General features: G+C 39.0%; 1 long non-coding RNA gene across 1 annotated transcript; it reads right to left on the bottom strand.

Moving 5' to 3' along the window:
* Positions 1-23,052: 23,052 nt before the first annotated feature.
* LOC147366067 (uncharacterized) lies at positions 23,053-24,883 on the bottom strand. Its single transcript, XR_015132364.1, has 2 exons — positions 24,776-24,883; positions 23,053-24,141 (listed from the first exon to the last, which is right to left on the bottom strand). It is a non-coding gene; the product is annotated as an uncharacterized LOC147366067 (long non-coding RNA).
* Between the last annotated feature and the right edge of the window lie 1,588 nt (positions 24,884-26,471).

Raw genomic sequence — 26,471 nt, 5'->3', positions numbered from 1 at the left:
CGTATGTGCAATGGCAGATGGAGACAAGAACACATGGGCTCCCATCACCATGTGTTATCCCAGGACGATCTCTGAGGTGACCTTGGAGGGAACCCTTTTTCTGCCATTTTGCAGTGTGGACAATGCCAAGGAAGAAGCTGCTATAAAGGATAAGCAAGAGGGGAAGATCTGGAATGAAGATTTGGGCAACAGTCATACTTCAAGGTTAAGGGCCAGAGCTCCTGCTCTTCATGCTTTCCCACTGGGAGTAGTCCAGGCAGGAGGAACGGGGATGGGCCCCTTGAGGAAGAAGGGGGACACTGGAGTCAGCCACTAACAACAGATTAAAGCCAAATGTAAATAGTGTGCCGGACACATGTGGGCTGCAGAGAGAGGGGTGATGAATAAGCACGCATCCAGACAAGGACTTCAAAAAGAAGGCGGCTGAGCGATGATGATAATGATTCAGTGCCTTCACCAATGACTTGGGAGGAGCAGAGAATGTGAGGAAAATAAAGAAGAAGTGTCTGCATTTATCAAAGCATTTGACAAAGGAGAGGGGGCTGCACAATTAGAGGGAACAAATCATCAGGACAGGAGAGGGAAAGAGGCTGTGGGCCATGTGGAAAGAAGAAATCCAATGATGGGAGAGCAGTGTTATAAAATGATAGATTAATCCACTCTCACTGAAATGTACTGAATACAAACTAATAATACAGCTTTAATCCAAGAGAGTTGAGTCCCATCTGGCTAGCACTGGTTTCTACCTGCTTTGGGATCATCTCTATTCATAGGCTCTTTCTCCCTTTAGAGAAGGCTGATATCCAGCAGGTACCCATGGGCAGGGCCTGACCAGGTGTTAACTGTGCCCATACCATACCTAATTGGGCAATGTTTATATACTATGCATTGCTACAAGGTTTGATTATCATCCATGCCTTCAATTGTTCTATGATAATACAGATCTTTCTTGACTTACAATGGAGTTGTCGTTGTTTAGTAGCTAAGTCGTGTCTGACTCTTTGTGACCCCATGGACTGTAGCCCACCAGGCTCCTCTGTCCATTGGATTTCCCAGGCAAAAATAAATACTGGAGTAAGTTGCCATTTCCTCCTCCAGGAGATCTTCTTGACACAGGAATCGAACTCACATCTCCTGCATTCTTTACCAGTGAGCCACTACGGAAGCCCAAATAGAGTCACATCCTGATAAACTCATTGTGAGTTGAAAACATAATTCAAAAATGCATTTAATAACCTAACCTAGTGAACATCATAGCTTAACCTAGCCTTCCTTAAATGTACTCAGAACCCTTACATTAGCCTAGGACAAAAATCACTTAACACAAAGTCTACTTTATGTGTTGACTATATACTTTATTGAATACTGTACTGATAGTGGAAAGCAAAAAAAAGAATGGTTGTATGGGTACAGAATGGCTTTAAATGTATTGGCTGTTTACCCTCTTGACGGCAGGGATGACTGGAAGTTAAAATCCCTTGATGTTGTGTCATGAAAGAGGATTGTAACACATTTAGCTAGCCTGGGAAAACCTCAAAATTCAAAATTCGAAGTATAGTGGCTACTGAATGCATATCTCTTTTGGACCATTGAAAACTTCAGAAATCATTAAGTTGAATCATCCTAAGCCCAAGACTGTCTATATTCTGAACCCATTTGAACTAAGTATTTCTTAAAATTATAGTTGATGCACAATGTTACGAGTTACAGGTGTATCATAACTGTATATTCACATTTTTTGAAGGTGATACTCCATTTATAGTTATAGCTTATTTTATGCATAATAGTTTGTACTTCTACTCCTATATTGTCCCTGCCCTTCCCTCTCCCCACTGGTAACCACTAGTTTGTTCTCCGTATTTGTGAGTCTGCTTTTTCATTTACTCACTAGCTTGTTGGATTTTTTAGATTTCACATATAAGTGATATCATACAGTATATGTCTTTCTCTTCCTGATTTATTTCACTTAGCATAATACCCTCCAAGTCCATCCATGTTGTTTCACGTGGCAAAATTTTATCCTTTTTTTATGGTTGAGTAGTATTTGATTGTATCTATGTACCACATCTTTATTCTTTATTCATTCCATCTGTTGACAGACACTTAAGTTGCTTCCATGATACAAAAATGTAAATTATGCTGCTATGAATATTAGGCTGCATGTATCTTTTCAAATTAGTGGGGTTTTTTTCCCCCCATATATATATCCAGGAATGGTATTGCTGGGTCATATGGTAAATCTATTTTTAAGTTTTTTGAGGAGAATCCATACTGTTTTCCACAGTGGCTGCACCAATTTACATGCCCATAAACTTTGTATGAAGTTTACCTTTTCTGCACATCCTTGCCAACATTTATTATTTATGTTCTTTTTTATGATAACCATTCTAACAGGTATGAGGTGATATCTCACCAGATGAGATATGCAAGTAGTTTTGACTCGCGTTTCCCTGATAATTAGCGAGACTGAGTATCTTTTCATGTGTCTACTGGCCATCTGTATTTTCTCTTTGGAAAAATATCTATTTGGATCCTCTGTCCATTTTTTAACTGGCTTGCTTGCTTTTTGGATGTTGAGTTTGTACAAGCAGTTTGTGTATTTTGGAAAAGCTCTTGTCAGTCAAATAATTTGCAAATATTTTCTCATACTCTGCAGGTTGTATTTTTGTTTTGTTTATGGTTTTCTTTGCTGTGCAAAAACTTCTAAGTTTGTGAACAATCTAAGTGCTTATCAAGAGTAAAATGAATTCTTATTGGTCTGTTTCTGTATGAGAATGAATGAAATTCAAAATATGCAACAACACAGGGTACCTCTCATAAATATAATACTAAGTAAAAGAAACAAGACACATTAGGGTACATAATTTATGAATCCACTTATATAAAATCCAAAAATCATGTAAACTAATCAATGTTATTGGCTAAATCAAGATGGTGGTTTCTCTTGAAGGAATAATGTGGATAGTTACACAGTGTGTTCACTTTGTATATATTATACTTCCAATGAGCATTTCCCTGCATGTATATGATTTTTCAATAAATTCAATTTAATACAATATTGGGGAGAAAAAAACTTTCAAGGTTAATTTCATTATATTTGTTTACTTTTGTTTTGATTTCCATTATCCTAGGAGATGGATTCAAAAAGATCTTGCTGCAATTTATGCTAGAATGTTCTACCTATGTTTTTCTCAAGGAATATTACAGTATCTAGTTTTAGCTTTAGGTCTTTAATCCATTTTGAATTTTTTATAATATGGTGTTAGAGAATGCTCTAATATTTTTACACGTAACTGTTCTGTTTCCCCAGCACCACTTATTGAAGAGACTGTCTTTCCTCCATTGTATATTATTGCCTCCTTTGTTGTAGGTTAATTGGCCATAAATATGTGGGTTTATTTTTGGATTCTCTGTTCGATTCCATTCAGCTATGTGTCTGTTTTTGTGCCAGTACCATACTCTTTTGATTACTATAGTTTTGTAAGTAAGTCTTAAGTCAGGGAGTGTGAATTCTTCATCTCTGTTCTTCTTTCTCAAGATTTTGGCTACTCAGTCTTCTGGCTCTTTAAGGTGTTTAGTGTTTACATACAAATTTTAAAATTATTTGTTCTAGTTCTGGGAAAAATGCCATTGGTATTTTGATAGGGATTGCACTGAATCTGTAGATCATTTTGGGTAGCATGGTCATTTTAACACTTAATTTTTCCAAATGGCCCATGTACTCTTGAAAAAGAAAAATGGAGGCAGAGGAATCAGGCTCCCTGACTTCAGACTTATACTACAAAGCTACAATAATCCGGACAGTGTGGAAAGTGTAGTACTGGTACAAAAAACAGAAATACAAATCAATGAAGCCAGATAGAAAGCCCAGAGACAAACTCATACACGTATGGAGGCAAGACTATACAATGGAGAAAAGACAGTCTCTTCAATAAATGGTGCTTGGAAAGCTGGATGACTACATGTAGAAGAATGAAATTAGAACACTCCCTGACACCAAACACAAAAATAAATTCAAAATGGATTAAAGATCTAAATATAAGGCCAGACACAATAAAACTCTTAGAGGAAAACATAGGCAGAACACTCTTTGACATAAATCACAGCAAGATCGTTTTTGACTTACCTCCTAGAGTAATGAAAATAAAAATAAAAGTAAACAAATGAGACCTAATTAAAGCTTTTGTGCAGCAAAGAAAACCATAAACAAGATGAAAATACAATTCCCAGAATAGAAGAAAGTATTTGCAAATGAAACAACTGACAAGGGATTAATCTCCTAAAATACACAAACATCTCATTCACTTCAATATTAAAAACAAACACACACAAACAACCCAATCAAAAACTGGACAGAAGACCTAAATAGGCATTTCTCCAAAGAGGACATACAGATGGCCAATAAGCACATGAAAAGCTGTTCAACACCACTAATTATTAGAGAAATGCAAACAAAAACTACAATGAGGTTTCTCCTCACACCAGTCAGAATGGCCATCATCAAAAAATCTACAGGCAGTAAATGCTAGAGAGGGCACAGAGAAAAGGGAACTCTGTTACACTGTTGGCAGAAATGTAAATTGATACAACTACTATGAAGAACAGTATGGAGGGGCCTTAAAAAACTAAAAATAAACTGACCATATGACCCAGAACTCCTGGCAATATACTCAGAGAAAACCATAATTCAAAAACATACATGCACCTCAGTGTTCATTACCGCACTATATACAATAGCCTGGACATGGGAGCAACCTAAATGTCCATCAATAGAGGAATAAATAAAGAAGATGTGGTACATATATACAATGGAATATTACTCAGCCCAAAAAAGGAACAAAACTGTGCTTTTTTGACATGTGGATGGACCTAGAGACTGTCATACCATGTGAGGTAAGCCAGAAAGAGAAAAACAAATATCATATTTTAAAGCATATATGTGGAATCTAGAAAAATGGAATTAGATAAACTTATGACCAACCTAGATAGCATATTAAAAGGCAGAGACATTACTTTGCCAACAAAGGTCCATCTAGTCAAGGCTATGGTTTTTCCAGTGGTCATGTATGGATGTGAGAGTTGGATTGTGAAGAAAGCTGAGCACCGAAGAATTGATGCTTTTGAACTGTGGTGTTGGAGAAGAGTCTTGAGAGTCCCTTGGACTGCAAGGAGATCCAACCAGTCCATCCTAAAGATCAGTCCTGGGTGTTCATCGGAAGGACTGATGTTGAAGCTGAAACTCCAATACTTTGGCCACCTTATGCGAAGGGTTGACTCATTGGAAAAGACCCTGATGCTGGGAGGGACTGGGGCAGGAGGAGAAGGGGATGACAGAGGATGAGATGGCTGGATGTCACCACTGAGTTGATGGACATGATTTTGGGTAAACTCCAGGAGTTGGTGATAGACAGGGAGGCCTGGCATGCTGTGATTCATGGGGTCGCAAAAGGTCGGACACGATTGAGCAACTGAACTGAACTGAATTTAACTGAAACTTGTTTATATATATATATATATATATATATATATATATATATATATGTATATGGGTTGCCATGCCCTCCTCCAGCAGGGATCAAACCCAGGTTTCCCACATTGAAGACAGGTTCTTTACCATCTAAGACATCAGGAATGTATACTACAATGTATAAAATAGATAACTAATAAGAACTTGCTGTATAGCACAGGGTACTCAATGCTCTGTGGTGATATAAATAGGAAGGAAATCCAAAAAAGAGGGGAGATATATATACATATCATTGATTCACTTTGCTGGACAGCAGAAACTAACCTAACATTGTAAGGCAATTATAATTCAATATAAAATAAAATAGACTTTCCAGAGAGACTTCCTTGGCAGTCTAATGGATAAGCTTCTAAGCTTCCACTGCAGGGGCTACGGGTTCAATCCATGGTCAGGGAACTAAGGTCCTGCATGCTATGCCTTGCAGCCAAAAACAGAGAAAGTGTAAAATAATACAGACTTCCTGAGAAGAGTGTCTTACCCTGAGGAGTTTTTTGTTTTTTTTTTTTTATAGGAAGCTGTAAATTTTACCAGGTAATAGTGAAAAAATTTGAGGGCTGATGAAACCCTCTTTACCTCTCAGATCTCACTCCATGTCAATATGTCTGCATGGCACTGGCCCTTCACCTTGTCCTGTCCTGACCTTCCACTAGATGAAAGACTAGAGCACTTCACTCCATTGCTTAGTTCCAAATTCTCAGGCACTTATTCTTCATGATATTCAAGTATCAGATGGATATTTTAAAAAATTCTTTCTCCTTCAGTTCAGTTCAGTTCAGTCGCTCAGTCGTGTCCAACTCTTTGCGACCCCATGAATCACAGCACCCCAGGCCTCCCTGTCCATCACCAACTCCTGGAGTTCACTGAGACTCACATCCATCGAGTCAGTGATGCCATCCAGCCATCTCATCCTCTGTCGTCCCCTTTTCCTCCTGCCCCCAATCCCTCTCAGCATCAGAGTCTTTTCCAATGAGTCAACTCTTCGCATGAGGTGGACAAAGTACTGGACTTTCAGCTTTAGCATCATTCCTTCCAAAGAAATCCCAGGACTGATCTCCTTCAGAATGGACTGGTTGGATCTCCTTGCAGTCCAAGGGACTCTCAAGACTCTTCTCCAACACCACAGTTCAAAAGCATCAATTCTTCGGTACTCAGCTTTCTTCACAGTCCAACTCTCACATCCATACATGACCACTGGAAAAACCATAGCCTTGACTAGACAGACTTACTAAATATTAATGCCACAAAAAATAAAATAATTGTCTTAATTTTTTTCAGTTTTGAGAAGATAAATTTCTTGGTTTTCTTAATTGTAAAGTGCAAAATCGCTATTATCTCATAACTCTGTGTTTCCTGTAGACAGCAGGTATAATGGAGATTCAGCAGAAGAAGCTGGGTTTTGGAGTCAGGTTGTCCAAGATTTGAGTGCTAGCACATATACTTTTGAGAAAGTCACTTCTCTGAGGCTCATTTTCCTCACCTGTAAAATGGATATAATGATACCACATTCCAGGATGCTTTTGGAGATCAAATATTCCTGGCAAATAGAGGGCACACAGTCAATATTTATTTCCCCTTCCCACCCAAGAGGAATTTTTGTGGGGAAACTTCTCATTAAAAAACCACTAATTCCTTTTAAATTAAATAGGTCTTCATTGACGAATCTATTAAGTTACAATAAGAAGAGTAAATCCATACTTTGCCAGACTTTCGCAGATTGGCAAAGGGCTTTTCATCCAAGGCTGTCCCATATTGGAGTATGAAGCACTAGAGTTGTTAACAAGTATGAATGCGGCTGTGCCCCATCATACACTTTGGCACCACACTATTCTGCCTTGACTCGTATACAAATATGTCTTGGATTTGGGAATCTGATTGAATGCTAGAAACAAATGTGATTCATTCCAGCATCACCCTTGAGACACTTCACAGCCAGATGAGTTCATTCCATGGCTAAACCAAGTGACCCTGCAATTCACTGAAGTTGCTGCAGCAGCTACTGGAAGCATCTGTTACCAAGAGGTCGGTATTCCAAGATGGGATTACAGACAATTGGGCCAGCAGACTGTCTGCACTGGAGTGCAGAATTATTCCTTTCTTTACCAGCTTTACTTAATGCTATTTATTCTGCCTCTAAAATACACCCGCATCATGACTCTACAGGGGCAACTTTTCAAAATTCTGCACAAGATTCATTTCCTTCATGAAAAGAGCTGACCATCTTTAAAAATCACTCTTCCAGCCTACAGGTCTCTCTGCAGGCATTGCATAGGTTTGGGAGTTTATACTCCATTTATTTGTGTCATTTACTGTTTTTATTAGTATTGTCTTCTTAAATATTGTATATTGAATATTTCATGAGGTCAGTAGTTATTTCTTTATTGACTTTGTCAGTTTCCTTAATGTTTAACAAAATAGCTACAAGATTAATTCACACAGAATTATTTGCCGATTTCTTATCTCCATTTAAAATAAGGTTTTCTTCACTTTTCATTATTTCCTTCCTTTTTTCATCCATTTTTTTATTCAATAAATAATTATTTAATGCCAGTTAAGTGCTAAACATTGGTCTAAGCCATTAGGAAGCACAGCTAAACACTATATATTCCTCCCTCAAGAATACTGGTTGCCATTTCCTCCTCCAGAGGATCTTCCCAGTCCAGGGACTGAGCCCATATCTCCTGTGTCTCCTGCATTGCAGGTGGACCCACTGAGTCACTGGGAAAGCTTGACTGAGTTAAAAAGTTCACAAAGAGAACCCTGGGGAAGGTGACACTACGGAAGCATCCTCGTTTACACGTCTGAATTCTTCATATGAACAATATCCGGGGGAATTATATTCCAGGAAAGAGTAGAATATAGTCATCCCTCAGTATCCATGTGGGATTGGTTCCAACATTCTGCAGGTACCAAAACCCATGGATGCTCAAGTCCCTTAGAAGTCAGAGTTATACAGCTTCACACAGGGATACACATTCCTTTTACAGATGTGGAACCTTCAGATGTGGAGGGTCAACTACATGTATGTGGTAGTGTTGTGTGCTGAACCATGAGACATGGACAGCAGGAAATCAGTGGTGGGAAGTGAGGTTAGTGAAGCAGGCAGGGGGGCAGAACTACGAAGAATCCTGGAAGCCACTGGCTTTCAAAACTAGATGTTTGGGCAATGGGTCTTCAATTTTTGTTCTAGATTTAAGAAAATTTATTTCCTAAGTTAATCATGACCTCGAGCAATTTAGTAAAGTGCAACTTTGTGAAAAAAATTTTTTTTTCTCCTTAAAAAAACCCTAGATGTATTAAGGGTTAGTCTCTGGTGCAGCTCTTAAATGTTGAGGTGCTACATGTGGAGTTCAAATCCTTTGCTCCTCAAGAAGAAGCTGAGAGTTGTGAGTTCTCTCCCAATTTTAGGTCCCCATACCAGTTTAGTTTAAGGTGATACTGTGTTTTGTTCTCTCTTACCTCTGTGATGTGGGTTTGTTTGTTTGCTCAATGCATAGAATTCGCTCAGCTAGCTTTTGCTTTATACTCCTCAGAGGAACTTTCTCTGTCCATGGTTATAGATGTCGTGTGTCCCCTGGAGGAGATGGGTTCAGGATCCTCCTATCATTACATTGAATCCAAATCCTAATATTATTTTTTATAAGGTTGAATTTTCATCTACCATGTAAGCTTTAATTTTCTGTATGTCTCAATCTTTTTTCCTCCATTCCTCTTTTTTTTTTGCTTTCTTTTGTATTATGTACATATTTTCAAGTGTGACATTTTACTTGCTTTACTGATTTTTCTGTTTTATTTCTTGAGTTCTTGCTCTAAAGCTTGGGATATATAACTTATCAAAATGCATTTTGGATTTTTACTTCCTTAGCTCCAATGAAATACAGAAACTTTAATGTAAACTTTACTTTCATTCCCTCCTTCCCTGTCTTTTTGGGCTATTATGTTACATGTATTATGCTTGCATGTTTTATAGACTGAACAATATATTGATCCAATTATCATTTTATGTAAACTGTCTTTTAAAGAAGCTGAGAGGAAAAAAGAAAAAATATACATTAACTGAATTTGCTATATTAATTTTCTTATTTACTCTGCCTGTTTTTGTTTGCTTGTTTGTTTGTTTCTTCCTATGGATTCAGGTTGCAATGTGGTGCTATTTCCTATTTCAGTATAGTTTTGTTCCTGTCTTCCTCCTTTGCATTGTGATTGTCAAATATATTACATGTCTATGTGTTATAGAACCAGCATCACAATTAAAAGCATATTGTTTTATGTGATAATGTTTTAAGTCAGTTAGGAGAACAAGCAGAAGAAACATGCAATTATTCTGCTTTTCACAATTATTTCTACTGATGCTTTTGGTTTTTTCATATGGATTCAAGTTACTGTGATATCACTTGCTTTCTGTCTGAAGAACTCTGCCAGTTAGATTTTTGTCCTTTATCATTATATATGTGTGTGACTTGGAGGCTTCTATTACAGTTCAGGGAAGCCTGTTCCAAAGATAAAATCTGTGTCACTGACTGTACCTTTACCTGAATCATGCATCCTCCAAGACTGACTTTAATGAACAACAACAGGTGGTAGGAAACTGAACGTGTTATGGGAAAACTTGTGCCAACTCTTGAAATGGTAAATCAAGACACACTGGCAATTTTACATGTAATAATAACTTAGTTAAGAGTATTGTAACAAGTGTGCCAAAATCTTCAAAGTATCTTAATTAATGTTATGATTACTAAGAAGGAATTTGTATTCAATAAGGCAGTCAGGGTATCTATCTCAAGGCAGAGTAATCTTAGAAGAGAAATATGTATGTGTACAAAGTAAAGTGAGTCAACTATTTCAGAGAAGAAGTAGAATGGGAAATCTAGATCGACTGACCAACAGATGGTCAGAGTCCTTGATAGAATGTGGCTGGCTTTGATTGCTACCTCTTTCCCCAGCTCCTGCCATGTACATGATGATACCTCCATAAGATTAGTCAAAAGTTCTTTGTCATCAATTTGAGTTACAAGGTATTTGCCCAGTTCCATGTGTTTAATACTTTTTACACATTTATAGACTGCCATTGTACTAGATATTGAACAGAATTTGTAGACAAATAAAAGAATGCCTAGTCTGTATTGGTGATTATTTATGGATAACTAAATCTAAAGCTGGGGACTAAGTCAGTCTAAGCATGGTTGAAGATTTTGAGGTCGCTTACTGATGGGAGGAGAAGAAATTTAAGACAAAAATGAGAAAAGAAAAGGGGACATCAAAAAAGTCCAGAAGCTGAGGGTAGGGTTGGGTATGGGTTGGAATGAGGAAGAGGCAGAAGAAGCAAATATCAAGCTAAGTTTTGGACAAATACAGCAAGGCTCACATAGTCTCTTTTCTCTTAATACAAAGCTGTTTCATGTCACTAAGGGGATATCGGTCAACACAGACTTTTTTCTATTGTGCAGTTTTTTTCTCAAATAGGGGCCATGGCCATATACTTAAAAAAATTTAAATATAGCTGATATACAATATTATAGCAGTTTCAGATGTATAGCATTGTGATTCAGTATTTTTATATGTTATATTCTATTAAAAGTTATTATAAGCTAATGGCTATAATACCCTGTGCTATATATATATATATATATATATATATATATATACATACACACACACACACACTTGTTGCTTATCTATTTTACACATTCTAGCTTTTATCTCTTATGCTCACACTCTTAATTTTCTCCATCTTATTTCCTTCTCCTCTTTGGGAACTGCTAGTTTGTTTTCTATATCTGTTAGTCTGTTTCTGTCTTGTATATACATTCATCTGTATTGTTTTTTAGATTCCATGTATAAATGATATCATATAGTATTTGCCTGTGTCTGACTCATTTCACTAAGCATAATATTCTCTAGATCCATCTAGACTGCTGCAAATGGCAGACTTTCATTCTTTTTATGGCAGACTAATATTCCTATATATATATATATATATTTCACATCTTATTTATGGATTTGTCTAAAGGTAATCGGTACAAGAAGAAGATGTTATAATCATTAACATAAATGTACCCAATTCAAGAGCATATAATATATAAGGCAAGTACTAATAGACATAAAGGGAGAATTTGACAGTAATACAATAGTAGTAGGGGACTTTAATATCCCACTTACATCAATGGACAGATCATCCAGATAGAAAATCAATCATCTTAAATGACACAATAGACCAGCTGAACTTAAAAAATATAGGATATTACAACCCAAACCAACAGAGTACACACTCCTTTCAAGTGCACATGGAACATTCTCCAAGATAGAGCTCAAGGACACAGAACAAATTTTAACAAATTTAATAGAGTAGAAGTTATAGCAAACATTTTTTTTTTTTCTGACCACAATGCAGAATTCTAAGAGCTGGATTTATTTCATTTATCCCCCATCCCCAGAAACTTTGATTTTGCAGTTTAGCAATTTAGGCTATAATCTGTCTCAAGAATTTTTTTTATATTTTTTACAATATTAAATCTACTTAACTAACTCTAGGGGTACTTTCCTGGTGGTGCAGATGGTAAGGAATCTGCCTGAAATGGAGGAGACTGGATTCAACCCCTGGACCAAGAAGATCCCCTGGAGAAGGGAATGGTTACCCACTCCAGTATTATTGCCTAGAAAATTCAATGGACAGAGGAACTGGCAGGATACAGTCTGTGGGGTGGCAAAGAGTTGGACACAACACCTAAGTGACTAACACTCACTGTGAAACTACCTCTAAAGTAACTATGGTGAGAGAAACTTCTATAGGTTAATTTCTTGGCCATAGTGTCCCCATTTATATTATTTGAAACAATTAAGAATGATTATTTGACTAAATTCATAGAAACAGAGAACAGATACATGGTTGTTAGAGGCAAGAGTGTAGGGTGAGCATAATGGATGAAGGTGGTCAAAATGTGCAAACTTATAGCTATAAAATTGACAAGTCCTAGGAATATAGTGTCAGAGAAGGCAATGGCAACCCACTCCAGTACTCTTGCCTGGAAAATCCCATGGACTGAAGCCTGGAGGCTGCAGTCCATGGAGTCGTGAAGAGTCGGACATGACTGAGTGACTTCACTTTCACTTTTCAGTTTCATGCATTGGAGAAGGAAATGGCAACCCACTCCAGTGTTCTTGTCTGGAGAATCCCAGGGACAGGCGAGCCTGGTGGGCTGCCGTCTATGGGGTCGCACAGAGTCGAACACGACTGAAGTGACTTAGCAGCAGCAGGAATATAGTGTACGCCATGGTGATTATAGTTAATAATACTGTATTAAACATTTGAAAGTTGCTATGAATGTAAATAGATTTAAGGGATTAAGTCTTATAGACAGAGTGCCTGATGAAATATGGACAGAGGTTCAGGACATTGTACAAGAGTCAGGGATCAAGACCATCCCCAAGGAAAAGAAATGCAAAAAGGCAAAATGGTTGTCTGAAGGAGGCCTTACAAATAGCTGTGAAAAGAAGAGAAGCAAAAGACAAAGGAGAAAAGGAAAGATATACCCATCTGAACACAGAGTTCCAAAGAATAGCAAGAAGAGATAAGAAAGCCTTCCTCAGTGATCAATGCAAAGAAATAGAGGAAAACAACAGAATGGAAAAGACTAGAGATCTCTTCAAGAAAATTAGAAACACCAAGGGAACATTTCATACAAAGATGGGCACAATAAAGGCCAGAAATGATATGGACCTAACAGAAGCAGAAGATATTAAGAAGAGGAGGCAAGAATACACAGAAAAACTATACAAAAAAGATCTTCAAGGCCCAGATAACCATGATGGTACGATCACTCATCTAGAGCCAGACATCCTGGAATGTAAAGTCAAGTGGGCCTTAGGAAGCCTCACTACGAACAAAGTTATTGGAGGTGATGGAATTTCAGTTGAGCTATTTCAAATCCTAAAAGATGATGCTGTGAAAATGCTGCATTCAAAATGCCAGCAAATTTGGAAAACTCAGCAGTGGCCACAGGACTGGAAAAGGTCAGATTTCATTCAAATCCCAAAGAAAGGCAATGCCAGAGAATGCTCAAACTACCGCACAACTGCACTCATCTCACACGCTAGCAAAGTAATGTTCACGATTCTCCAAACCAGGCTTCAACAGTACGTGAACCATGAACTTCCAGATGTTCAAGCTAGATTTAGAAAAGGCAGAGGAACCAGAGATCAAAATGCCAATATCTGTTGAATCATTGAAAAAGCAAGAGAATACCAGAAAAACATCTACTCCTACTTTAATGATTAGACCAAAGCTTTTGACTGTGTGGATCACAACAAACTGTGTAAAATTCTTAAAGAGATGGGAATACTAGACCACCTGACCTGCCTCCTGAGAAATCTGTATGCAGGTTGAGAAGCAACAGTTAGAACTGGACATGGAAAAACAGACTGGTTCCAAATTGGGAAAGGAGTATGTCAAGGCTGGATATTGTCACCCAGCTTATTTAACTTATATACAAAGTACATCATGTGAAATACCAGGCTGGAGGAAGCACAAGCTAGAATCAAGATTGCTGGGATAAATATCAATAACCTCAGATACACAGATGACACCAACCTTATAGCAGAAAGTGAAGAAGAACTAAAGAACCTCTTGATGAAGGTGAAAGAGGAGAGTGACAAAGCTGGCTTAAAACTCAACATTCAAAAAACAAAGATCATGGCATCCTGTCCCAGTACTTCATGGCAAATAGATGGGGAAACAATGGAAACAGTGACAGACTTTATATTTTTGGGCTCCAAAATTATTGCAGACGGTGACTGCAGCCATGAAATTAAAAGATGCTTGCTCCTTGGAAGAAAAGTTATGACCAACCTAGATGTCATATTAAAAAGCAGAGACATTACTTTGCCAACAAAGGTTCATCTTGTCAAAGCTACAGTTTTTCCAGTAGTCATGTATGGATGTGAGTTTTGGACTATAAAGAAAGCTTAGCACAGAAGAATTGATGCTTTTGAACTATGGTGTTGGAGAAGACTCTTGAGACTCCCTTGGACTACAAAGGAGATCAAACCAGTCAATCTTAAAGGAAATCAGTCCTGAATATTCATTGGAAGGACTGATGCTGAAGCTGAAACTCCAATACTTTGGCTACTTGATGTGAAGAACTGACTTCTTGGAAAAGACCCTGATGCTGGGAAAGATTGAAGGCAGGAAGAGAAGGGGATGACAGAGAATGAGATGGCTGGATGGCATCACCGAGTCTATGGACATGAGTTTGAGCAAGCTCTTGGAATTGGTGATGGACAGGGAAGCCTGGAGTGCTGCAATCCATGGGGTCGCAAAGAGTCAGACATAACTAAGTGACTCAACTGAACTGAACTGATCTGATGAGTATAAATTTGTCATCACAAGAAGAAAAGTGTAAATTAGTGTGGTGATGGATACTAACTAGGCTTATTGTGATGATGATTTCACAACATACATAAATATCAAATCATTATACTGTAACATCTGAGACTAATATAATGTTATATAACAATTCCAATACCCATTCATGATTAAATAAAACCACTCAACAAACAAAGTATGGAAAGAAATGTCTTCAAACTGATAAATGGCATCTAAGAAATGGCCACATTTACATCATGCTCATAGTGAAAGAGTTAATGCTTTTCCCTTAGATGAGGAACAAGACAAGGATGCCAATTTCACCACTTCTATTCAGCTTTGTACTGGAGCTTCTAGCCAAGGAAATTAGGGAAGAAAAAGAATTAAAAGGCATTTAGCTTGGAAAGGAAGATGCAAAATAATTTCTATTTTCAGATGACATGCTAATGCAATCTTGTATACAGAAAATCCTAATAAATCTAATTTACAAAAAACCTTAAGTTTAGCAAGTTTGAAGGATGGAAGATCAATACAGAAAACTCAGTTTTACTTCTACACATTGCCAATGAATACAAAAATGAAATTAGGAAGACAGCTCCATTTATAATAGAGTCAAAAATGATACCATACCTAAGGATAAATTTAACACAAGAAGTGTAAGATTTTTCCATGGAAAAAAATATTGTTGAAAGAACATCCCGTGTTTATAGATCAGAAGATTTAATATTGTTAAATGACAACACTCTCCAAATTTATTTACACATTCACACAACTTCTATCAAAATTTCAGCTGATGTTTTTCGATATGTTGACATGCTGATTGTAAAATTCATATGTAAATGCGAGGGACCAGAAGAGGCAAAACAATCTTAAAAAAGAAGATGAAGTTAAAGTACTGATCTCCCAGTTTCAAAAGCCACAGTGAAAAAGACAGCATTGTACTGACACAGAATAGACAAATAGATCAATAGAATAGATTTGAAAATTCATTGACAACCCTTACATTTATGGCCAATTGGTTTTATAAAAATGTATCAAAGCAATTCAGTGGGGAATACTATCAATAAATATAGATTAGATATACACCGGCAAGATAATGAAGTTGGGTTTCTTCCTTTTCTTCAAAGAAGGTATACAAATGGCTAGTAAGCCCTTAAAGAGATACTCAATGTCATTAACCATTAGGGATATGCAATTTAAAACCACAATAAGATATCACTTTATACCACTAAGGAGACCATAATAAAGGACAAGCAATAACAAGTGATGACTAGCATGTGGGAAAATGAATTCCCTCCTACACTGAGGAAGAGAATGTAACATGGTTAAGATACTTTGGAGAGCTGTTTGGCAGAGTGGACTTTTGTTTCATTTAATTAACAAATATTTCTTAAATCTGTAACATGTGCTAGCCATTTGTACTAAATTCTCAGGATATAGGATAGCTAAATTATCATCCTTATTATTATATGAAGACAGACCTGTAATCAAAAGATTGCAGTACATTGTGTCAGGTCCTATGTACTAGGCTTGATGTTGGAATAAAGGAAGAGAATAGCAAGGAGCTCAGAATGACTGAAGGGATATGACAGGAAATTGATCCCTGCAGAGCAAATTAGGTTGTAATGCTCTAGATCACTGAGAGCCACGGAGTGATGTCAAGTAGAAAGTGGTAACAGCACATCCGCCCCGTCAAGGAACACGTATGCTGATGGCCTGGAGCATGAACTGGAGAGAGACTATGAAGATCTCACCTAAGGAGCTATCCATGGGGTGTGCAGAAATAGACAAATTCAAGCAACATTTCTGAATTAAAATCTAGGGGGATTTAGTAATTACTTGAATGTAGGGCATCGCTGGTGGCTGAGTGGTAAAGCATCCGCCTGCCAATGCAGGAGATGCGGGTTCAATCCCTAGATTGGGAAGATCACATGGAGGAAGAAACTGCAAGCCTCTCCAGTATTCTTGCCTGGAAAATCCCACAGACAGAGGAGCCTGGCAGGCTATAGTCCATAGACTAGTAAAGAGTTGGATATTACTGACCACAACTTCCCCCACCCCCACCACCTCACCCACACACACACCCACACACAAAGAATGACAGAAGTGGAGAAATAGTAGATGGTTCTCAGATAATGGTGTGCTGATAAATGTTCAACAACTGGATCCCTGAAAAAAAAAATGTGTGCATATATAAAAGTACATGAAGTGAAGTGAAGTGAAACTTGCGTCCGATGCTTTGCTGTACAGGTCATGGAATTCTCCAGGCCAGAATAGTAGAATGAGTAGCCTTTCCCTTTTCCAGGGGATTTTCCCAACCTAGGGATCAAACCCAGGTCTCCCGCATTGCGGGCGGATTTTTTACCAGCTGAGCCACAAGGGAAGCCCAAGAATACTGGAAAGGGTAGCCTATCCCTTCTCCAGGGGATCTTTCTAACCCAGGAATCAAACTGGACTCTCCTGCATTGCAGGCAAATTCTTTACCAACTGAGCTATCAGGGATTTATTATAAACTTTACTGATAGGAAGTATATGTAGTACATAATTTTAAAATAAGAAAATATGCAATAATCTTCCCTGTAAATTTCTTATGGCTAATTAATTGTCACAGAATGCTATCATTAATTTTTGCTGAACCCTTATAATTATCAGATCAGATCAGATCAGTCACTCAGTGATGTCCGACTCTTTGCGAGCCCATGAATCACAGCACGCCAGGCCTCCCTGTCCATCACCAACTCCCGGAGTTCACTCAGACTCACGTCCATCGAGTCAGTGATGCCATCCAGCCATCTCATCCTCTATCGTCCCCTTCTCCTCTTGCCCCAATCCCTCCCAGCATCAGAGGCTTTTCCAATGAGTCAACTCTTCACATGAGGTGGCCAAAGTACTGGAGTTTCAGCTTTAGCATCATTCCTTCCAAAGAAATCCCAGGGCTGATCTCCTTCAGAATGGACTGGTTGAATCTCCTTGCAGTTCAAGGAACTCTCAAGACTCTTCTCCAACACCACAGTTCAAAAGCATCAATTCTTCAGCGCTCAGCCTTCTTCACAGTCCCAACACTCACATCCATACATGACCACTGGAAAAACCATAGCCTTGACTAGACGAACCTTTGTTGGCAAAGTAATGTATTTGCTTTTGAATATGCTATCTAGGTTGGTCATAACTTTCCTTCCAAGGAGTAAGAGTCTTTTCATTTCATGGCTGCAGTCACCATCTGTAGCGATTTTGGAGCCGAGAAAAATAAAGTCTGACATTGTTTCCACTGTTTACCCATCTATTTCCCATGAAGTGGTGGGACCGGATGCCATGATCTTCGTTTTCTGAATGTTGAGCTTTAAGCCAACTTTTTCACTCTCCTCTTTCACTTTCATCAAGAGGCTTTTGAGTTCCTTTTCACTTTCTGCCATAAGGGTGGTGTCATCTCATATCTGAGGTTATTGATATTTCTCCCAGCAATCTTGATTCCAGCTTGTGTTTCTTCCAGTCCAGCGTTTCTCATGATGTACGCTGCATATAAGTTAAATAAACAGGGTGACAATATAGAGCCTTGATGAACTCCTTTTCCTATTTGGAACCAGTCTGTTGTTCCATGTCCAGTTCTAACTGTTGCTTCCTGACCTGCATACAGGTTTCTCAAGAGGCAGATCAGGTGGTCTGGTATTCCCATCTCTTTCAGAATTTTCCACAGTTTATTGTGATCCACACAGTCAAAGGCTTTGGCATAGTCAATGAAGCAGAAATAGATGTTTTTCTGGAACTCTCTTGCTTTTTCCATGATCCAGCGGATGTTGGCAATTTGATCTCTGGTTCCTCTGCCTTTTCTAAAACCAGCTTGAACATCAGGAAGTTCATGGTTCACATATTGCTGAAGCCTGGCTTGGAGAATTTTGAGCATTACTTTACTAGCGTGTGAGATGAGTGCAATTGTGCAGTAGTTGAGAGTCCCTTGGACTATAAGGAGATTCAGCCAGTCCATTCTGAAGGAGATCAGCCCTGGGATTTCTTTGGAAGGAATGATGCTAAAGCTGAAACTCCAGTACTTTGGCCACCTCATGCGAAGAGTTGACTCATTGGAAAAGACTCTGATGCTTGGAGGGATTGGGGGCAGGAGGAAAAGGGGACGACAGAGAATGAGATGGCTGGATGGCATCGCCGACTCGATGGACGTGAGTCTGAGTGAACTCCGGGAGTTGGTGATGGACAGGGAGGCCTGGTGTGCTGCGATTCATGGGGTGGCAAAGAGTCGGACATGACTGAGTGACTGATCTGATCTGATCTGATCTTGAGCATTCTTTGGCATTGGCTTTCTTTGGGATTTGGAATGAAATCTGACCTTTTCCAGTCCTGTGGCCATTGCTGAGTTTTCCAAATTTGCTGGCATATTGAGTGCAGCACTTTCACAGCATCATCTTTCAGGATTTGAAATAGCTCAACTGGAATTCCATCACCTCCACTAGCTTTGTTCGTAGTGATGCTTTCTAAGGCCCACTTGACTTCACATTCCAGGATGTCTGGCTCTAGGTCAGTGATCACACCATCGTGATTATCTGGGTCGTGACGATCTTTTTTGTACAGTTCTTCTGTGTATTCTTGCCATCTCTTCTTAATATCTTCTGCTTCTGTTAGGTGCATACCATTTCTGTCCTTTACTGAGCTCATCTTTGCATGAAATGTTCCTTTGGTATCTCTTTTCTTGAAGAGATCCCTAGTCTTTCCCATTCTGTTGTCTTCCTCTATTTCTTTGCACTGATCGCTGAAGAAGGCTTTCTTATCTCTTCTTGCTATTCTTTGGAACTCTGCATTCAGATGTTTATATCTTTCCTTTTCTCTTTTGCTTTTCACTTCTCTTGTTTTCACAGCTATTTGTAAGGCCTCCCCAGACAGCCATTTTACTTTTCTGCATTTCTTTTCCATGGGAATGGTCTTGATCCCTGACTCCTGTACAATGTCACGAACCTCATTCCATTGTTCATCAGGCACTCTATCTATCAGATCTAGGCCCTTAAATCTATTTCTCACTTCCACTGTATAATCATAAGGGGTTTGATTTAGGTCATAACTGAATGGTCTACTGGTTTTCCCTACTTTCTTCAATTTAAGTCTGAATTTGGCAATAAGGAGTTCATGTTCTGAGCCACAGTCAGCTCCTGGTCTTGTTTTTGCTAACTGTATAGAGCTTCTCCATCTTTGGCTGCAAAGAATATAATCAATCTGATTTCGGTGTTGACCATCTGGTGATGTCCATGTGTAGAGTCTTCTCTTGTGTTGTTGGAAGAGGGTGCTTGTTATGACCAGTGCATTTTCTTGGCAAAACTCTATTAGTCTTTGCCCTGCTTCATTCCGTATTCCAAGGCCAAATTTGCCTGTTACTCCAGGTGTTTCTTGACTTCCTACTTTTGCATTCCTGTAATGAGAAGGACATCTTTTTTGGGTGTTAGTTCTAAAAGGTCTTGTAGGTCTTCATAGAACCATTCAACCTCAGCTTCTTCAGTGTTACTGGTTGGGGCATAGACTTGGATTACTGATATTGAATGGTTTGCCTTGGAAACGAACAGAGATCATTCTGTCATTTTTGGGATTGCATCCAAGTACTGCGTTTTGGACTCTTTTGTTGACCATGATGGCCACTCCATTTCTTCTGAGGGATTCCTGCCCGCAGTAGTAGATATAATGGTCATCTGAGTTAAATTCACCCATTCCAGTCCATTTCAGTTAGCTGATTCCTAGAATGTCTACATTCACTCTTGCCATCTCTTGTTTGACCACTTCCAATTTGCCTTGATTCATGGACCTGATATTCCAGGTTCCTATGCAATATTGCTCTTTACAGCATCGGACCTTGCTTCTATCACCAGTCACATCCACAGCTGGGTATTGTTTTTGCTTTGGCTCTATCCCTTCATTCTTTCTGGAGTTATTTCTCCACTGATCTCTAGTTGCATACTGGGCACCTACTGACCTGGGGAGTTTCTCTTTCAGTATCCTATCATTTTGCCTTTTCATACTGTTCATGGGGTTCTCAAGGCAGGAATACTGAAGTGGTTTGCCATTCCCTTCTCCAGTGGACCACATTCTGTCAGATCTCTCCACCATGACCCTCCCATCTTGGGTTGCCCCACGGGCATGGCTTAGTTTCATTGAGTTAGACAAGGCTGTGGTCCTAGTGTGATTAGATTGACTAGTTTTCTGTGAGTATGGTTTCAGTGTGTTTGCCCTCTGATGCCCTCTTGCAACACCTACCATCTTACTTGGGTTTCTCTTACCTTGGGCATGGGGTATCTCTTCACGGCTGCTCCAGCAAAGCGCAGCCATTGCTCCTTACCTTGGAGGAGAGGTATCTCCTCACCGCCGCCCTTCCTGACCTTCAACGTGGGATAGCTCCTCTAGGCCCTCCTGTGCCTGCAGAGCCATGGCTCCTTGGACGTTGGGTTGGTCCTCCTAGCCACCGCCCTTGGCCTCGGGCATGGGGTAGCTCCTCCCGCCCGCTGCCCCTGGCCTCAGGCTTGGGGCATGGGGTATCTCCTCCCAGCCCCGCCCCTGACCTTGGAAGCTGGATATCTCCTCTTGGCCGCCCCCGCTGACTTTGGACGCAGGGTAGCTCCTCTCGGCCGTTCCTGCGCCGTCACAGTCTGGTACTCTCGGCCGCTGCCCCTGACCTTATAATTATAACCCTTATTAATTATTGCTGAACCCACCTATAGTTGCAATCCACCCATAGTTTGACAAATGAAGTCGTATCCCAATCTGCTGCCTCTTCAACCAATAGAATTACTTTCACCAAGTCTAATAGGTAGCTTACTATTAAACTATTTCCCACCTCATACAAGTAATATTCATTAAATTGAAACTTCTCTCAACTTCAGTACTAGATACAACATACTTTTAAGTTTAACTTGCATTATTAACACTTTTCTCCATCACTTTCTTAAGACTAGACAGCCAACAACAACAACAACAAAAATTCCCATCGAGCCCTCACTTGTATTTGGCAATTTCCATGGTGAAAATATTCCCACTGTAACTGATTTCAAGTTACCTATGTCACATTGCTAAACAGGGAGTTAGTAAGAGATGCATATAACACCTACACAGTACTTCTAACATAGAGGTATAATATAAATGTGAGGGCACAGAAAACAGTAAAACTATTAGGAAATGGTAATTTTCAAATATTTCTTACCCTTGGCATTAACATAATTTATTACATTATAATTTTTATAGTTTAAATTTTACTGATGGGTGTATTTTAACAACTGGTTTGCAAAGTTTTGAATTTGTAAAAAGTGGCTTCTGTGAGCTGGGGTGAGCTGGCTCCACACATCACTGATGACAGATGTTCTGGCTTGAGTGACAATTAAGAGCTAAGGATAAACAACATTCAATATGTTGTAATAAACTACAATGGAAAAGATGTAAAAGAATATATATATATATATATATTCTTTCTATATTCAGAGTACATATATGTATATCAGGGGAAAATTCAGGTATATATACATGTATCTATATATATATATATCTGAATCAGTTTGCTGTGCACCAGAAACTAATACGTCATTGTAAATTAACTATACTTCAACTTAAAAAAAAAACTGTAAAATAAAATTGAAAGAAAAGACAAACAGAAAAAACAGGAAGCACATGTACTTTGGATTAAATATAGCATCACAACTCAGAGGGATGGGGTGGGGAGGGAGTGGGAGGGGGGGTTCAGGATGGGGGGAGACATGTGTACCCATGACTGATTCATGTTGATGTATGGCAAAAACCACCACAATATTGTAAAGTAATTAGTCTCCAATTAAAATAAATTAATTTTTTTTCTAATTTTATTTTATTTTTAAACTTTACATATTTGTATTAGTTTTGCCAAATATCAAAATGAATCCGCCACAGGTATACATGTGTTCCCCATCCCGAACCCTCCTCCCTCTTCCCTCCCCATACCATCCCTCTGGGCCGTCCCAGTGCACCAGCCCCAAGCATCCAGCATCGTGCATCGAACCTGAACTGGCAACTCGTTTCCTACATGATATTTTACATGTTTCATTGCCATTCTCCCAAATCTTCCCACCCTCTCCCTCTCCCACAGAGTCCATAAGACTGTTCTATACATCAGTGTCTCTTTTGCTGTCTCGTACACCAGGTTATTGTTACCATCTTTCTAAATTCCATATATATGCGTTAGTATACTGTATTTATGTTTTTCCTTCTGGCTTACTTCACTCTGTATAATAGGCTCCAGTTTCATCCACCTCATTAGAACTGATTCAAATGTATTCTTTTTAATGGCTGAGTAATACTCCATTGTGTATATGTATCACAGCTTTCTTATCCATTCATCTGCTGATGGACATCTAGGTTGCTTCCATGTTTTGGCTATTATAAACAGTGCTGCGATGAACATTGGGGTACACGTGTCTCTTTCCCTTCTGGTTTCCTCAGTGTGTATGCCCAGCAGTGGGGTTGCTGGATCATAAGGCAGTTCTATTTCCAGTTTTTTAAGGAATCTCCACACTGTTTTCCATAGTGGCTGTACTAGTTTGCATTCCCACCAACAGTGTAAGAGGGTTCCCTTTTCTCCACACCCTCTCCAGCTCCCAGAATATTGGAAATAAAAGCAAAAATAAACAAATGGGACCTAATTAACTTTAAAAGCTTCTGCACATCAAAGGAAACTATTAGCAAGGTGAAAAGACAGCCTTCAGAATGGGAGAAAATAATAGCAAATGAAGTAACCGACAAACAACTAATCTCAAAAATATACAAGCAACTCCTACAGCTCAACTCCAGAAAAATAAACGACCCAATCAAAAAATGGGCCAAAGAACTAAATAGACATTTCTCCAAAGAAGACATACAGATGGCTAACAAACACATGAAAAGATGCTCAACATCACTCATTATCAGAGAAATGCAAATCAAAACCACTATGAGGTACAATTTCACACCAGTCAGAATGGCTGCAATCCAAAAGTCTACAAAAAATAAATTAATTTTAAAAACCACAAAGTTTATCTTTTTAAACATGCATAGTAATATTTGATTCAGCTTACATCAAGACCACCACCAAAAAAACTTCTGACTTAAACAAGATAAAAGTTGGTTTCTCTCTGGTATATCAAAAGGGAAGCTGCCTCATACCCACAGGTTCATCAAGGCCCGGGTTCCTTCTGTTCTTATGCTTTACCACCTCATGGTCCAAGATGGCTGCCTGAGCTCAGATGATCACATCTACTTTCTAGCCAGCCTAAAGGAGGGAAAAGGTAAAAAGAAAGACAAGTCTCTGTTATAAGACACTTCTGGGAGGTAGCAAAAATGTTTCCAATTAAATATCATGGGCTAAAATATAGTTACATGGTACTTGTAGAGTCACGAAAAACAAAGAATATAGTCTTATAGCTGGATGGCAATGCCTAGCTATGAATCAGAGTTCATATTAGTAAGGATAAATGGATGAATGAATATTAGCAAGCAGCTTACAGTCCCTTCCCCCAAAGTTTTCGTTTTTTTCTCCACTGACTTACCAATGGTAATGAGAAGAAAACACGATATACCTTAAAAGAGCCCAACCCATTCAGAGAACAACACTTTAGTACCTAACATGTGTTCTGCCCCAATCCAACCTGCTCTGCCATCATCAGACATGGCATGGGCTGTGCCCCAAATAGGCTGGAGACATTTTCTCCTCATTATCACCTTGTTAAGCAACCCCCTGCCTCTGAGGCATGTTCTGGGATCTTAACGAGGTGATAATGAGGAGAAAAATGATGTGGCAGTCCTTGGTCTGGTCAAGTCTTCATAGTTCAGAGGAGACCCAAGCTTTAATTAAAAATACTTTCCTTTGATATAAAATGCTCAGAAGACATACATTTTTGATGTACCTGAAGAGAAGCAAAACAAGGAGAAATGTATGTTTCTATTCATGCATATCTTGGAGATGGCTCTTCATAATCCAAGCAAAGAGAGGTGCATTCCTTGACCCTACAAGAAGAGACACAAAGTTGAATAGATAGGGGTAAGGAAAGTGGGGAGAGAAAACAGGCTTGAAGGAAAAGAAGTCTGGGGTGTTCTGTATCTTATAGGTAGAAGATCTAGATTTTCCCTCTATTTTAAAAAAGTATTCATTTTATTTATTTGGCTGTGCTGGATCTTCATTGTTGAGTGGACTTTTCTCTAGCTGCAGCAAGCGGGAGCTACTCTCTGGCTGTGGTTTATGGCCTCATTGTAGTGGCTTCTCTTGTTGCAGAGAAAAGGCTCTGCGGCATGTGGGCTTCCGTAGCTGTGGCACCTGGGCTCAGTAGTTGCGGCTCCTGAGCTCTGGAGCACAGGGTCAATAGTTGTGGCTCATTGGCTCAGCTGCTCCTGTGACACGTGGGATCCTCCTGGACCAGGGATTGAACCCACGTCTCTTGCAGTGGCAGGCAGACTCTTCACCAGTGAGCCACCAGTGAAGGCCCTCCCTTAATTTTTTCTGACCGCTTGCTGCTCTATGGGATTACTCTCTCTAGAATAGTGTTTTATTATGTCTCTGTGTTTGGTCCATTAGTGCTACTTTAACTCATTATACAAACCAGATAATTCATTCCAAATGCAATAGGTTCATATGACATTTGAAGAGGATGCTTCACAGTGATTAATTTGGAGGGTTTCCCTTATTTCTTTAAAATGTAATTCTGGATTGTTTGTAAAAGGTAAAGATAGCTGCTTCATTGCCTACAAATGATTTTAAAATCAACCTACTTCATCAATGTTTAAGATAGTCACTGATCACTTCTTCTTGATGGGGAAATCCCTCATGCATTTAAATGGTCTTTCTTCTGAAGAGGTCAAAATACTTCCCTTTCAGTTTATCTCAGTGAGATAGTTAATAAATAACGAAGGAAAGAAAGAAAATTTATAGCCACCATGTTACCGATGGTGACACGCACGGAGCGCTCCTTTTCAAGAAGCAAAGCACTGGATCACAGCCCGGAAGACCCATCGGCTCTGTTTCCCAGTGGCTGTCTATCTTCATGACAAATCCTGACCACCCAACAGTCCATTTGGCTGTGGTGAACACAGGAAGATGAAGAGAAATGGCCAGAACTCACCATGCTGACACACCATCATGCCACAGTCCATTTGTTCATTTGTGCTTGCAGTCTGAAGCAAATGGAGTTGAAGCAACTTTCCCAAGGCTGATTCCTTGTAAATGACAGAGTCACTTCTTCATTTATTTGGCCGTATCACGTAGTTGATGAAACGATTCCACAGACAATCCCACTGTATTATTATAAAGTCATTACACCCTCGCTTGATTTGATTTCTGGTCAATCCCTCAATGGTCCTTCAGTGTCATGATCACTCTTCACTACACACATCATCATCAAGGGAAAAAAAATAAGTATTTTTCTATCTGAACTAAGCCATTTATCAATAAGGAACTTTCAAGATTGTTAATGCAGGAAGTGTTTTGCTCACATCTGATCTTAATTTCTTCTATTAGCTTCATTTCCAGTTTTCTAAATATTTGATTAAAACTTAAGAAAAAGGAGTTCTATGGCTTTGTTTTCATTGGCATGTGAAAGTTAGAGATAG

The sequence above is a fragment of the Bos grunniens genome, chromosome 9 (assembly GCF_055505025.1).
Source record: "Bos grunniens cultivar Pamir isolate PY7600 chromosome 9, Bosgru_T2T1.0, whole genome shotgun sequence".
In the NCBI taxonomy this organism is placed as follows: Eukaryota; Metazoa; Chordata; class Mammalia; order Artiodactyla; family Bovidae; genus Bos; species Bos grunniens.
This window is presented reverse-complemented; position numbering and strand designations above follow the sequence as displayed.